A 5,786-nucleotide genomic window follows, 5' to 3' on the forward strand; every position below is an offset into this window, starting at 1 on the left:
GGGCAAAAGGTATTTAAGTATCTCAGGTCAAGGCTAGCATTGGCTACATAGTGTTTGAGGTGAGCCTTGCCCTTCCTCTACTTCCACACCCAAAGAAAATTCAAGAGCTTGAAAGCCAAACTCAATTATGCGTCCCTGATTACATATGAGGAGGAGGTGTAGGTGAGAAGTGTTACAAACTTCCCAGATACCTGATGAAAGAGACTCAGGCTAAACATCCTGATTCCACTGGGCTACTCTCTAGGGCTTACTTTGCATTTATTTAAATGTTTCCCTGGATAATTCACTGTTGCTGAAACTTCTTTCTGGGGCCCCCACTGTGGCTTTATGCCTACAACTCTATCATGAATCATCTGTCAGGGGCTGCCTTACATGGACATCAACACCTAACACACTGCCTAGCTTCCCAAGCTTTCTCTGAAATCTTGATGGCAGCTCCATGACCCCATAACTCTTGCCTTCTGCGTTTCTGTAAGTGTAGCACCTCCCTGGAGACACTCCAAGGTCTGTTGGCAATGTGCACTGCACCTGTACCTGCCTGAGCCACAGCTGCTTTGCAATCGATTTGAGTTCAGCTAGGAAAACCTTGCAGTTCACAGTTCCAGCTATGAAAGGCATTTAGGCCCTTGAGTGGCATGTAGAGCCATTGAGATACGCTGGTGGTGTTTAAGACAGGCTCAGGGCAGTGCTGTGTAAGAGTTGTGGCAGATTCAACACACACAGGATTTTTCTAGTCTTGCCCCAACTGTTGCTTTTAAAATTAAATATGTTTCCTGCAACTTATCTTTCCTCACCCCGCTGGTTCATTCCATGGCTTTTATACTGCTTTCCTGCACCAGCTTGAAATCATGCCATTGTATCTGATGAGATTTCGGGCTTCTAGAAAAAATGATCTGGAAATGCCATCTGGCTAACCATTAGATGTGTCCAGACAGACACTCTGCAGATTATCTCCAGGAAGGAAGAAAAATAGATGAGCGTCTTAGAACTATTTATACAGTCATCCTTCAGGCTTTGGCCTGGAAAACAAGAAACTGGGACTTTCAGGTTTTTTGATTGCCTCCCCCACCCCCGCCGCCACTACCCATATTTTGTGAAGTTTAAATTATAACCATCTGTTTCAAGAGATATAAAAATCTTGAATTCAGTTTTTCTCCACATTAACGGGATACTAACCCTTTGGGAAATCTTGTACTGACGTGTTCTGCTAATTGTGGCAAAACCAGAATACCACAGCTCATTGTAGCTCATTGTCTGCGCACTTCATAGGCTTTCTCACGGCTGCCGAAGGAACACTGGTCTCTGAAATGCTGACAGCTGACAGTGTTTCTTTCCTGTTTGATGATGGACGGTGATGCAGTCCTTACTGTTTATGTTTATTCTGTTTGGAACATGCTTGCTTCAACAGCTCACATGCTAACATTGGAGCGTTATTGAGAGCATTAGCATGGCCTCTGCGCAAGACTGACCTGCGTATCTGGGAAGTGGTTTGTATTTAAAGAAAAAAAAATCACCAAGACAATTGCTGGTAATTCAAAAGCATCTGGTGATCAATTGAACTTGCGTTCATTCTTATAGCATAAAAGTGAAGAACACTGCTCTAAAATTCACCATCAGAATTCTCATCCCAGCTCCACTGAGCCCCCCACCCCATTAATGTGCTAGATTCAATACTTTCCCCAAAAGTCAGAGGCAAAATATGACATTATGGCTACAGGAGACCACCTCGGGAACCTCTCTGCACTGTCTCCTTAATTTTTCAAAATTCCAATTCAGTCTTTCTCTCTGTCATCTTTCAGAAATAATTTCCTGTTCCACTCTACTAATTGTAGCGGTTGGTGTTCTCTCGCAAACTGTGTTACCACCACCCCCACCCCCACTCCCCAACACAACAACAACAACAACAAACACGTTGCAGTGTCCTACACACAGGCTAAAGAAGCCTGCCCCCAGGCTGGATTTGATTGTGGTACAGCCAATGGCTGGGCAAAGGGGCACAAGACAGGACCCTTAGAGTTGCGCGGGGTAAGGCGCAGGAGGAGGAGGAGGAGGAAGCTAGAATTGTGCTGACCCAGGAGAGACACAAGCAACAGACTTAGAGCTGCAGACGGAATATCATCTGAAAAGTAGGAGTAAAGCAGCCTCTAAAAGGGCCGCCCAGAAGCGTCTTGGGCAGCAAAGACTAGCGGGCTTCACAGAAGGTAACAGGGCAGCAAAGTTAAAGTATATTTAAAAGATGTTGAGCCAGGAGTACCAGAGGGAAGGACATGCTAGCCGCGGAAGGCTTACAAGTGCCCAGCTACTGAGCTAATAAGCCATGTTAAAAATAAGCTTGTGCGTGCGTGTGTGTGTGTGTGTGTGTGTGTGTGTGTGTGTGTGTTTCATTCGCGAATCCAAAAATAGCTCCTGGGCGGGGGCGTGCGTGCTACCTGCCGGGAGCCAAAGCGGTGTAGCAAAAAACTCCCGCTACAACTAATAAGCTCGTATTGAGCCCTGTTGCCTATTAATAAGCTCTCATTGAGCACCAATCGTTTTCTGAGCACCGTGCTGAGTGCTGAAGATAGAGATATAAACTAAGAACAAGCCATGTAGAGCATTACCTACCACACAGTAAGAGTGTTCCAAAGCAGACTTGAGGGATTGGTGGGGAGGGGCTACTATTCATAAAGCAGAGAATCATGCATTCTTCCACACTGTAGGACTCAGCTATTTGATAGTTAATTCCTTCTTATTTTATTATTGCACCTACTTTTAAAATCTCTGTATGTTCAAAATATGCTTTTCATCTTCTTTTACTCTGCCTGTCTTACCGCGTGTCTCACAGATAAATATAACCTTTCCTTGCACCGGCTGGCTGGATTTGTTGGAGATGTAGAAATCAGGGGGAAGGAAGATCTGGCGCGAGCAGAACTGCAGCAGCTGGCTGAGTTAACAGGCCGAAGCCAGAGTGTGGAGACAAAATTGGCAGCTATGTCACACTTGCCTAGCAAATATGCCTCAGGCTATCAAGGAAAAGGAACAACAAATGACTCAGGACTAGGAAAGCTCCCCCTAGATACAAAGAAAACAGAGGGGAAGGCCTGGTAAGGCAGGTCTTAACAGGATTCCCAACCACAGGGACCTCAGGACACCTGTGCTGTGTCTGTTCCTACAGATGATCAACTTTAGAGCCCCAGTAGGTGGGACATAGGACAAATCAAACGTAAAGGACAGGAGTGAGGAGGTGGTTTGCAGGTGAAGAGACTGTGACTTTGAACTATGGTGTAAAAGAAGCAAGTCGTGGCCCCCTCTCCACCCCTGCCTCCTCACCCCCATGTTGGCAGTCAGTCTGGGTGTGGTGCCCCAGTCCTCCCGGCCACCACCCCCATACCCCTGGCAATGGACAAACACCTTGTTTGTGGGGTGTTCTTAAAGGCTAAAGTTGCTTTATGCCTAGGACTTAGAAAAATCAAATTAAATTAAATTGAGGCAGTGCTGCACAGGAGAAGGCAGACAGACACCTGTGGGTGACCATATCTACCGCCCACAAACCTGCCCTCCAGCACATGGCATAGGCAGGCCATAGATACCTGTTTTCTGCCGCAACACACAGCACACAACACACAGCATGGATAGAGGATGTCACCCAGGGGCCACCAACCACATGGCCAGCCTGCAGCAGAAGCCACCACAATTCGTGAGCATGCGGTGGGCAGATGGAGAGAAAGTCCCATCTGTGGGGCAGCTTGAGCGTTATGAAGAGAGATGGAACTGGAGACTTGAGGGTAGAGAGGAGTAGCCTGCTGTGAGTGGCCAGCCTGGTCACCTGGAGTCATGGTGAGGTCCCCACTGGAGCTGTCACTGAGAGCCAAGTCTGGGTCTGTGGCTCTGCAGCAGCATGAGTTGATGTTGATGTCTATGGCTCATATTACCAGAAGATGGGGACATCCCTGTTTGAGGCAGTCACAGGGACCTGTGGATGGCTAGGGGCTGTGCATAAACTCTTCTTGTCCCTCACTGGATGCAGTGTTCGGGGAAAGCTGGCCCCATCTCTCACTGGTGGGAACACTCGGTTGGGAGAGTGAGCCCTGCACCTCACCGAGGCAGCACAGTGGAGCTGGCCCTGGTGGGAGCAGTGTGGGAGTGCTGACCCTGCCACCCATCTGCCATGGGATGGTACGGGCACAGAGGTTGATACCCTTCATCCCCACCCATCCCACACGCCGCCACCTCTGGCAGTTGGGAAAGCTCCCCACGGAGTCATGGGCTCAGGAGAGCTAAACCTGTCCATCACCAGCTACAGCACTCAGGAGAGCAGACGCTGTACCTCATCTGGGCAGCACAGTAGAGCTGGACCTGGTGGAGAGAGCACAAGTGAGCCAGCCCCAAGGGCATTGGGAGAGCTGGCCTCACCACTCATCTGGCATGAGGTGGCACGGGTGTGGGGATGATGCCCTCCACATCACCCCCTCACTACCTGCAGTAGCCGGGAGAGCTGGCCTTGGAGGCATGAGAGCAGGACAGCTAGCCCTGCCCTTCCCCCCGCCTCACCTGGGCAATACAGCCCTCATGATAAAGGCATTGGTGAGCCAGCCCCAAAGGTGTGAGAGCCTGAGAGAGCCGGTCCAGCCCCTCATAAAGCCCTTGGGAGAGTGGGGCCCTCACCTTGACTGAGAAGCACAATGGAGCTGGCTCTGGAGGAATGGGCATGAAAAAGTTACTCCCCAAGGGCATGAGAGAAGATCAGCAGAAGGCAGCAATGCCAGCTGATGCCAGCATTGGGTTTCCTAGCTGGAACAGTGCTGGAGAGCTCATATGAGGGGGTGTGGAGATGAGCTGGGTGGGGGTGCGTGATGTGAAACTCACAAAGAACCAATACAGTTTAAGACAATAAATAAAATTACAGCAAAAGAGATATTTTCACTAAAGGAAATATATTTCTTTTAGCAGAAAAAAATGAAGTTGCACAAATAGTACTCTAGCTTGTATTTAATTTTAAAGTTTATTGCACTGTAATTTAAAAATATTTTTACTACTCTTCAATTGTAGAATTTATTGAAACATATTTAATGTATTCTACTAAAGCTTTTTCTGTGACAGTTTTAAAACAAGATGCGCCATTAAGTTTTATACCAAAGGAATCCATCTATTTCATTGCTGTGCCCTTAGCACCAAAATTGTTCTGGCCCCAAAAGAAGCATTTAGTGGGTATTTGTAAAATTAATGAGTGAATTTACTGACACACAAAACTATAACTTTGCCTGCTGAACATCTTAGGGAAAGTATAATAGAAATACATGATATATTTTCAAAGCATGAGCATGTTGTATTAATGGGAAGTTTAAATTTATTTTCCTTCAGACTATGCCCAGTGTAAGATTAACTGTAGTTCACTGCTTAATATGTATATAGGGGAAACAGCATGTTTTTACATTGTGCTAAGTTGCTGACATGATATCTAAGCTAATAATACACAGGAGCTATGGGTATGGGCCAGAAGGTCTCAGGACACAAATCCTCCATGTGGACGTGCACTTGAATTCAGAGGGCTGCTGTTACAGAGATTTGTACCAGGAGTGGGGTCATCGATTCTGGACACAAGTCAAGAATAGACACTAATCATTGTGCTGCCTGCGTTTACCTGCTCATTTAATTATCTACTACTGAGCTCTGCACTGAGGATTTAGAACACAAAGTAAATTGTTAAATACACTCAACCAAAGAAGCAGATCTGTGGGGGGATTGATACACTGAGCCTGCAGATATGGACTCAAGTCCTAAGAAGGGCCAGCCAGCTCAGCCTGAAA

The 5,786-nt window shown here is 47.1% G+C and overlaps 1 non-coding gene across 1 annotated transcript; it reads left to right on the plus strand.

Moving 5' to 3' along the window:
* The first annotated feature begins 1,392 nt into the window (after nucleotides 1-1,392).
* Nucleotides 1,393-1,499, plus strand: LOC115032390 (U6 spliceosomal RNA). Its single transcript, XR_003838069.1, has one exon. It is a non-coding gene; the product is annotated as a U6 spliceosomal RNA (small nuclear RNA).
* The last annotated feature ends 4,287 nt before the right edge of the window (nucleotides 1,500-5,786 follow it).

This window comes from Mus caroli, unplaced genomic scaffold (genome assembly GCF_978045245.1).
Source record: "Mus caroli unplaced genomic scaffold, Mus_caroli_1 scaffold_1, whole genome shotgun sequence".
Classification (NCBI taxonomy): Eukaryota; Metazoa; Chordata; class Mammalia; order Rodentia; family Muridae; genus Mus; species Mus caroli.